This window comes from Anneissia japonica, unplaced genomic scaffold, assembly GCF_011630105.1.
Source record: "Anneissia japonica isolate Jap-2015-1 unplaced genomic scaffold, ASM1163010v1 scaffold284954_len198220_cov131, whole genome shotgun sequence".
In the NCBI taxonomy this organism is placed as follows: domain Eukaryota; kingdom Metazoa; phylum Echinodermata; class Crinoidea; order Comatulida; family Comatulidae; genus Anneissia; species Anneissia japonica.
This window is the reverse complement of record NW_022699591.1, coordinates 141,609-152,372: the sequence shown is the minus strand read 5'-3', so window position 1 is coordinate 152,372 and position 10,764 is coordinate 141,609.

Below are 10,764 nucleotides of genomic sequence, written 5' to 3'. Positions count from 1 at the left end.
GTTCAGAACAGAATTGCCGATTCCCTTTCGAGGTTACCTATTCCTACATTCGATTCCGCGATAAATGAAGATGACAGTGATGCAGTTTGTCAAGTTGTTCTAAACGATACTTATAGCGCTATCACACGCATTGAATTAGAACAGGCTACAAATAATGATGACGTATGCATGCAGCTTAAAGAATACATACATAATGGGTGGCCGAATGATAAAAAGCATATTCCAGAAATCATTAAGCCCTATAATTCCCGTATTAGAGATGAGTTCTCGATTCATAATGATATTATTGTTCGTGGTCAACGCGTGATAATACCAGCAGCACTTACCTCCAAATTAGTTAATCTGGCCCATGAAAATCATCAAGGTATTGTGCGAACCAAGCAAAGATTAAGAGATCTTTACTGGTGGCCTAAAATGGACGTAGACGTAACGGACACAATTACTAATTGTTTAACTTGCCAAATTGCTGACAAGTCTGCGAAAACACGAGTGGCTCCTATGCAGCGGGTACAATTGCCACAACGTCCATGGCAAAAGCTCGGGATTGATTTCGTAGGTCTGAATTATTCTGCACCTGCGAACAAGCGTTACATTATCTCATTAATCGCTTACCGAAATAAATGGCCAGAAGTTGCGTTTTGCCCAAATATTACGGCCAAAACTGTAATTTATTTTTTGACTAAGGTATTCAGTCGTGAAGGTTATCCTGAAGAACTAGTTTCTGATAATGGTACGCAGTTAACTAGCCAGGAGTTTGAAACTTTCTTGCAAAAACGTAACATCAAACACAGATTTTCTGCGGTGTATCACCCAGAACGAAACAGTACTGTCGAGCGCTTTAACCGGATTTTGAATGAAACTATTCAAACGGCGCGAATCGATAAACGTCCAGTTAAAATGCTGTGACGGAATTTCTAGGTACTTATCGCGCTACGCGACATGCCACTACTGGGGAATCCCCTTCTGTCCCTACACGGTTAGATATCATTGGAGTGACAACATCGCCTAAGCAAATGTCTTCAGTCGAAATAGACAATAGAACAAAAGCAAAGCAATCAAAGTCTAAAGAGGCGTACGACAAACGGAAGTGCGTCAAAACTGGAGTTTTTTCCCCGGGAGATATTGTTAGAATTAAAAAGCCCTGGAATGTCCGCAAGGGTGAGAGTAAATTTACTGAACCGGTGGAAATTAGACAACATGTTGGTCTAAACACTTACGTAATGACCAATGGTCAAAAATGGAATGTGAAACACATAGCCCCATTTCTAGGAAAGCCAACCCTATTAGGCCGAGGGGGAGATAGTCGTGATGATCACAGTAGTGACTTTATAGTTTTTCCAACTGCTGATGATTCAATGAACTCAGTTAGGTTCACGTTTCTCAAGGAGTAAGAGAGTTAGAAATCCACCTAGATGGACTCGTGACTATGTTATGGGTACCAGTAAGAAATAGAAGTGTTTATTGTTATAGTAACTGAGTTTACATTGTACCTTATATGGTATACAGTCATTTTTTCTGTGATTATAGTTTCTGCTTTTAGAGGGGGAAAAGTGGTGTTCTTACTGTTGTCCTGTGTGACAATACCGACGTTGAGGGCAGGAGTTGCCACAGGGAGAGAACAACGAGGAAAGAATTAAAATCTGTTCTATGAGTTATACTGTTGTATTATATTGTCTTTATTGCTAGTTTACGAGAACTCAACACCATAACTGAATACCAAGCAAGGTTTAGTCGATTCCCTTTTCATAAAATACAGTAGTCCACATAGCCTAGGCCCTTATTATGTTATGTGCTAAAATTTGTGTAGTACTTCTGCTATTATTATTATTTAAACCCCCCCCCCCCACCTATTTTTTATATAGTGAAATCTGCGGGCTGTCTCAATTGTTGTAAAATAGGCTCTACCTACCTAGGTTCTAGGGGTGTTCAATCATCTCGGCCGCCGATTATTTCGGCCGCCGCTTATTTCGGCCGTCGGGTTTGTTACGCCATGGTTACACCAAGGCAATTCAACAGAAGGACGCACATCTCGGGACATCAAAGGTTTTTACTCTGGCATCGACATTCTAGGCGCACGTGCGTCCTTACACGCTGAACGTCACAAAAACCATAGCAACCAGATCATAAACCGTCAGCATACGTGACGAATTACCCACGCGCGTGTTTTAGTTGCCATGATAATGGCGCGTCGTGCGGTGATTACAAAGGCCTAATAATATTTTGCACTAACATTAGACTGAAATATATTCTTCATTTCAACATTAATTTTACCAAAATTGTGGTGAATTGTCGTTCATAAGACTCACTTCGAAGAAAACATTAATAAATGTTCTGTATATACTCAAATGTTCGTTTTCGGCACCTTATGCCAACATTGTCAAAATGACAGATTAATGTTACATAAGAACATGAACTTTTATAAAATTCGTAAATTTTAAATTGCTATAACTTTTCATTTTCTTGGTCAATTTTCACAAATCAAATTGCAGTTTATAGAAGCATTTAACAAGCTCGCGGTCAAAAAAAAGATGTAACAAACATTGCGAAGTACCCAAAATTAATAAAATAAAAACTAACACCATAAAACGAATGGCACGCGTAGACTAATAATTGATGGCTGTACTCGCAACTAGTATCGGATTGTAAAGATAAAGGGAGTGTTCGCACGCGCTATGTTCGAGAGCGGAGATGTGCGTCCTTCTGTTGAATTACCTTGGTTACGCTAATAAACAGCATTATGTATGGTGCGCCATTAGGGCCACAGCATGATGAATGAGTCATTAACGTGTAATTGCCCAACTTCGGTCTAAGCCTGGCAATGTTACGGTAATTCATTGGTTACAATTCATGCATACCTATCCTACTAATAAAGTGGTAATAATTTTTTTATATTATTATTAATGATATAACTTAAGCCCCTATCATAATCCAGTTCATGTTGTAGTACTGTATTAGTACATATTGCATAAGACTATTTCATCTTATTTGCATAAGACTAGCCTATTTCTAGCTAGTGGAACGTAATTCGTGGGTTTTCCAGACAATAAAATTATCTTGAATAAGATTGACAAATGTTTCACTTTTATAACGTGTTTACTTTATTCCTGAGGTGAAACAAAACACTATAGCAGCAAAAACGCACTTTGTTAAACGTCCACCATTATTAAACAAATTACAATTGATGTTAAACAAAAGTATTATTTCTGAAGTATTTTAATGTTATATTTTGATTGTTATGATGTACAGTACTTAAGATATAATAAAAAAGTATTTGTGTCCGACTGTATGTGGTTGTACCGATAGTACATTAATAGGTCCATGATAGTACCAACCGTAGTCCATATGAATTCAAGTTACAGCTATTTAAATTCCAGGATTCCTAAATTCCATACATGTTGTAATGTTAACGTTTTTTTATGTTTTGTATCTTGTACTAAGTGATAGAATCAGTAAGATTTTGAAGACCAGTGGATGACTGTCAACAACAAATCGTTTGCATAGAAAAATATATGTACTGTATAGGCCTATTGCCGTTGGCAATCAATCACAATCGTCTTCATTACGGACGGTATTGATATTTGATTGTTTGCACATTCAGTTTCAATGCTCACCACATAAAAAAAAAAAATAACAAAAAACGTAAAATTTTCCTGTAGCATATAATCAGGGAATTTAATTAACTAAATCGCAGCATATCATTCAAACATTCACAAAGGTCGAGTTAAAAATCGGATCTCGGATCACATTATCTAATTCTTCTTGTATATTACTATAATTATGAAGGAAACTGTTGTGATTGCTAATCATTGTACACACCTACATTTTTTTGTATTTCTTCCCCCAGACCAATGTTGTACTTGTAATTGTTTAGATACTGTGTCATGATTCTTCATATAATCCAAGCTATACAGCTGAAGCATGGAGGAATTAGTTTAACATTAATTGGAATTTTACTAAAATTATCCTTGCACCAATTTAAATCCTAATAATTTCCTTTCTCTATCCTGTTTCTACACGTTTCTGTGATATAACCAGTTACATCACATGTCCTCGGCAAGTTCACAGGTTCCATATATCTTAATTCACTAGAATAAAGAAACAACAAAGGTTATAAGGCGCATTCGTTTAAATACCCTTTCTCACTTATTTTTAACATTTTTGTATCTACTTCAATTGTCAATAACACTCATAGCTCATGTGTGTCAAAACGATTAAACATTTAAATCATTCTAGCATGCAATGTCACTTGTTTTAACACTGATAAGACATTTAAAATATTCTAGTTCGATTATAAAATCTATGCGATGAAATAAAATATTAATTGTCAGCCATGCCAGCAGCAGAGGGATGGCAGTTAAAAAAAAAAAAAAAAAAAAAAAAAAAAAAAAAAAAAAAAAAAAAATTAGCCACCCTCCCTAGGCTAGGCTAGCTCAGGCCTACCTAGCCTCTAGAGAGTGAGGCCTCTTACGACAGGTACAGTAAATTACAATTCACAGAGTAAAAACAGTTCTAAGTTTGAATCTTTCATTCAATGCCTATATACGTAATGATAATTTCAGAAATACATACAGGTAACTCTAAATTCAATAAATACATAGTTTTCAGAGGCCATTTTATAACAACTGAACCATGTTCACAGACAACGCCTAAACACACACTTTCACAATGAGCTGCTCCGCGTATTTGTATTAAAATTGATGGAACATCCGCCCTCCAGCGAATGTGGTAAAATTTGACCATTTTACTAAAGGGAGAAACTACAGGAAACAAATGAACCAGAGCGGCTAATTCATTATTGCTGTAGCGCTGCCGCGCGGACGGGGTAAAATTGCTCTCCGTGTACCCACAATGCCTTTCAAACGGATGTTCCACTATATTGGGAAGCTGCTCTATCTTCTGCTATTTATTATCTTTGCGTTCACCGAAGAGCTTAAATAGCAGAAGAATGAGCTGCTCCGCGTATTTGTATTAAAATTGATGGAACATCCGCCCTCCGGCGAATGGGGTAAAATTTGACCATTTTACTAAGTGGAAAACTCTAAGAAACAAATGAACCAGAGCGGCGCCTTTATAATTGCTATATAGCGCCGCCGCGCGGTCGGGGTAAAATTGCTCTCCGTGTACCCACAATGCCTTTCGAACGGATGTTCCACTATAATTATTGGGAAGCTGCTCTATCTTCTGCTATTTATTATTTTACTTTTTAAGACATGCGCAGTAAAAAAGTGGGCGTGGCTAATTGCGTCACCCGTTCTAGATTGGCTTCCCGTCCTGTCGCGTAAAGTGCCTAATGACGGATGCTAAAATGCCTTGGTACGTTTTGCAAGATATCCATTTATCTCTCTCACGGCTGATAGTGTGCAACACGATAACTTCATCTTTGCCACTTAGTCAGTATGCCGATATTTAGAACAGAAGTCATACTGTTTATTTGCTGTATAATCAGGTTAGGTAAGGAAATATTTGTGTTTGATTCATCTATTTTGTATAAGATTTTTATTGCGTTTTTATATATTTTTTTGCTTTTTTTTTCATCTATTTTTGTTGCAGCGCCATTCAGTTGATTATTATTCCATCGCTGGAAATCAAAATGATTCCAGTGCCAGTCATTGGGTATTTGGTCACATGCATTAGGCATTTTACATATTATGTCTTAAACTATGGTGGAAAACTATCGCCTGCCGGACACCAACCCGTTAAAGAACGTTAAAGTTAGAAAAGCTAAAGAAGAGAAACGATAGCCGCAAGATGAGACACCCCTATGGATTTTCTAATATGTTACTCAATACGTATTGTAAATTTCTAAAAATATGAAAATTAATTGTATTATGGTATACAATAATTTGCTTTAAAATATAATGTATTTCTATGTAAATTATATAAATACAGTTGAATTGAGTAAAAGTACTTCAGGAAAACCTCCCTTATTGAAAATTCAAAAGTAAATGTAGGTAAATTGGCCCTGAAAAAATTGCCTCGGTAACATTCCCTGGAAAAACAAAGGGCCCCGATTTCGAGTCCATTTTGCGGGGCCATTTTTACCGTATACCCTTATTGGTTGGTAGTGGCTATCGGTATTGCCGCAGTGCCGAATTGGCACTGCCACAGTGCGAAAAAAAGCGGCTGTTTCCTATTGGCACTGCCGCAGTGCCAAAAAGCTGCTGTTTTCTATCGGCACTGCCGCATTGCGAAAAAGTTGCTGTTTTCTATCGGCACTGCCGCAATGCGAAAAAACTGCTGTTTTATATCAGCACTGCCACAGTGCGAAAAAAAAGCTGTTATTTTTCTATCGGCATTGCCGCAGTGCGAAAAAAGCCCAAATTTTCTATCGGCACTGCCGCAGTGCCAAAAAAACTGCAGTTTTCTATCGGCACTGACACTCGAAAAGCTGCTGTTTAATTAATCAAGTGGATGTTTTTATGGGTGCGTACATTTGGTCCAAGGGGTCTTTGGTCCGAAGGCCCATTGGTTCGAAGGGTCTTTGGTCCGAATGCCCGTTGGTCCAAAGGGTCTTTGGTCCGAAGGTCCATTGGTCCGAAGGCCCGTCCGAATTAGCGACCTTTTTTCCAATAATCCAGGTTATACGGCAGTAAAACAATTCCTTACAATTTTTGGAGTAAATTATTCCCAAATATTTTCCCTAACAACATATAAGGCCAAGTAAAAAATAAAATACTAGTTTCTTGTCACCTCCCACATCTATTTTCGCTGCCTCACCATTAAAAAAAATACCGTATATATTTTCTTTTTTTTGCGAAATGTACGAAAATCTGGCTAACACACATCACTAAAATTTCTCTCTCGATCGTGGATAGGGAGATGTTCCCAGTAAGAATTTCAGTTGAACTATTACCAGTAGTATTATGAATTAAAACTCAATGTACTATGATACGAATCATGTATTGTGCTTCTTTTATTTGCTTTTAATGTGGAGAAAAAAATATATATGTATTTTCTACATATTAGTAGACTATCTATTTAGAATCGATTGAATAACCCTCTGAAACCCCTAAATTGTCACATTTTCCGGGGATCCGCCTCATGGACCACTTTCGAAACATTTTAATTGACATCCGACCACGCTCACTTTGCTCTCGTCGGGGATCATGCCCCCTCCCCCCAAAAATCATACCTTGCCCTTCATTTGCCCCCCCCCCAAGATGCTTTCGCCGACCTTGGGTTACATATTTCAAATGTTTGAAATGCACCAGAATAAGAATAATTATATTACATAATTGAAAATCGTTATTTTTATTATGTTAAATATAGAGTAAATTTAATAGGCCTAGTTACCGTGTCCGTGTTGGGGCCTAATTTTAATCAAAATAAGCCTAATACAGTACGAAATTGTTATTATTGTTGACAAGTGATTACATAAAATATCATAGAAGCAGTAATGGTTTGAAATAATTCAATTGATGATAGTGTTTATATTGTTTTAAAGCTAGGCCTGCTTTAATGATTTAATACATTACCAAATCCACTGAAATAATCATTAATGTATACAACAAAGCCTTGCAAAAGAAATTAAAGTTATTGAGTTATGGTTTAACATTTTGTGGATACAGTTTCTGTTAGGTAAGCAAGCTTTGGATTGAATTATATCAACCAGGGATGGATTAGATTGATGTAAACGAAATTTTAATGTATTTATATTATACCACCGATACCATTCACAATCATCCATGCCACATTAACTAATTAAATGTCTTGACCAGTACTTCCAAGGTAGGCAAGTTTAGTTTGTCGGAAGAACTATATTTATAGTTGAATTTGTCCATAGAAAATAAAATATGTGGATTTAGCTGTTGACGATCATATTTCAATTAAAATGGACACTGTCGATGAAACCTTTGTCAGCAAGCAGTCCGTCGACGAAACATCCTGTCAGATAACTTCAGAGAGGCTGTCTGACAGGGTCCTAACATTATTTACAAGAGACACAACAGGTGGAGCGATGCAGGATTTGGTCGTATGGGGTACGTGAGAGTCCACACGACCTCAGGCCCATCATTGATGGGGCGGAGGTGCGAACATTTTGAGAATATTGACCTCTATTTGCCCGGAAATTGCACTCTCATGCCTTAAAAATGTACAGGTACTGTGTACATATCAACAATACAATACAACAAAACGTTTCTTAACACAATTTAGAGGGAGAGGGGGTTTGATCGCATAGTTGCAGCCCTGTATCCGCCCCAGATTTTTACGGCCCTTCCATTATTATAAAGAATAGTAATACTTTACTGGAATAGAATAATTATTTCACGATTTAAACAGTGGCCTACTAAATCTTCTTATCATGAACTTTTAGCTCTATCACAATATGGAAGTTTCAAATTCAATGCTCAAAACCAGGGCCGGCGGAATGTTTTTCAAAGTGGGGGGGGGGCCCACTTATAAGATAAATGGGAATATGAATCATGCAGATCTGGAAAAACCTAATGGATGGGGGTCAACATTTTTCCCAAAAAGGAAAGGGGATCTGGGGGGCCTCCCCCGGGAAATTTTTGATTTCTAGATGGCGGGAAATGACCTTTCTCGACTTTTAAGCTAGGTTTCTAATGACTTTGTTCTTCAAAATTCAAGGTTTCCAAAGAATAGGGGGGTCCGGTCCGGTCCTCCCCCGTGAAAATTTTGATATTTAGAAGGCGGGAAATGAGTTTTCCCGACTTCCGAGGTGTCTTTTAATTACTTTTAAGTTCTTCAAAATTCAAGGTTTTCCCCTCTTGAAAACAGTCAGGTAAATTTATCCCTGTTATTACAGTAGATAGGCCTTATGTGTGTATACATACATAAAAAAAATTGAGTAGGCCTAATTGCATACGATTTTTTTTCCATTAATCCATAAATTTCAAAAAGAAAGGGGGTCCGGGGGTTCTCCCCCGTGAATATTTTGATTCCTAGAAGGCGGGAAATGAGTTTTCCCGACTTCTGAGGTGTCTTGTAAGTTCTTTAAAATTCAAGGTTTTCTCCTCTTGAAAACAGTCAGGTAAATTTATCGCATTGTTATTACAGTAGATAGGCCTTATGTGTATATACATACATAAAGAAGAAATGAGTAGTTGCATACAATTTTTTTCCATGAATCCATAAATCCCAAAAAGAAAGGGGTGTCCGGGGGCTCTCCCCCGGAAACATTTTGATTCTTAGAAGGCGGGAAATGAGTTTTCCCGACTTCTAAGGTGTCTTAATTACTTTTAAGTTCTTTAAAATTCAAGGTTTTCCCCTCTTGAAAACGGTCAGGTAAATTTATCCTATTGTTATTACAGTACATAGGCCTTATGTGTGTATACATACATACAAAAATTGAGTAGTTGCATACGATTTTTTTTCCATGAATCCATAAATCCCAAAAAGGGAAGAGGGGTCCGGGGGTTCTCCACAGGGAAAATTTTGATTCCTAGAAGGCGGGAAATGAGCTTTCCCAACTTTTGAGGTGTCTTTTAACTACTTTAAGTTCTTCAAAAGTCAAGGTTTTCCCCTCTTGAAAATTATTATAATGAATCAATGAACCCAAAGAGAAAACGGAGGTTCGGGTTCTTCCCGGGAAAATGTTAATTTCTAAATGGTAGGAAATGAGCTTTCCCGACTTCTGAAGTACCGTATCTTATAGCGATTTTAATTTAAGTTCTTCAAAACGGTCAGGTAATTTTTTCCCAATCCCAAAAAGAAAGGGGGTCGGGGGGTTCTCCCCCGGGAAAATTTTTATTCCTAGAAGCGGGAAATGAGCTTTCCCGACTTATGAGGTGTCTTTAAATTACTTTTAATTTCTCCAAAAATCAAGGTTTCCCCCCTCTTGAAAATGATTCAATAGAACCAATGAACCCCAAAGAAAAAAGGGGTCCGAGTTCCCCCGGGAAAATTTCGATTTCTAGAATTCGGGAAATGACCTTCACTGACTTCTGAAATGTTTTTTAAATGACTTTTTAAGTTCTTCAAACTTCAAGGTTTTCTCCTCTTGAAAATGGTCAGGTAAATTTTTCTCATTTTTTATTTTATGTGTGTATACATAGGCCTACATAAATAAATGAGTAGTTGCATGCGTATTCTTTTTTTTCCATGAATCGATAAATCCCAAAAAGAAAGGGTGATCCGGGGGTTCTCCCCCGGAAAAATTTTAATTCGTAGAAAGCGGGAATGAGCTTTCCCGACATTTGAAGTGTGTTTTAATGACTTTTATGTTCTTCAAAATTCTAATTTTCTGATTGTAACATAAAAAATTAAAAAAAATCAGCTCACGGGTCCTGAAAAGGTAGGTCTAGAATTTTTTTCCGGTCACACAAAAATCTCCAGACATTATTTTTTGCAAAAAAAGTAGGGGGGGGGGCGGCCAAAACAGCAGCTTTTTTTGGCAAACTGCGGCAGTGCCGATAGCCACTACCGTCATGGCGGGTTGCGATTTTTTTTTCCGTACGAAACATTTACATGAAACTCCACTCGGGCCGTCTCGGCTGAATCGACCCGAAAATCTCATTGCAGAATTCAGGAGGTCAAAAGGTCATCAACAGATAAACGTCTACAGAACAACTTCTGAGAGAACGTCGCTGTCTAATTTTTAAAAATACATTAATGTAACCATGTTAATACCAATGGGTCGTTTAAAATGACATATAATATTTGATTAAGCTGCAGGAGTAATGAAAAGTGTTATTTTAACTTGAGTTACATACTATGACAATTTTAATTTTTTAGTTAGGTCTGGGTTTTGCATAATTACCTAGGCCTACTAAAAACGCTTTCTGGGAAAAGCACAAAGAGTAA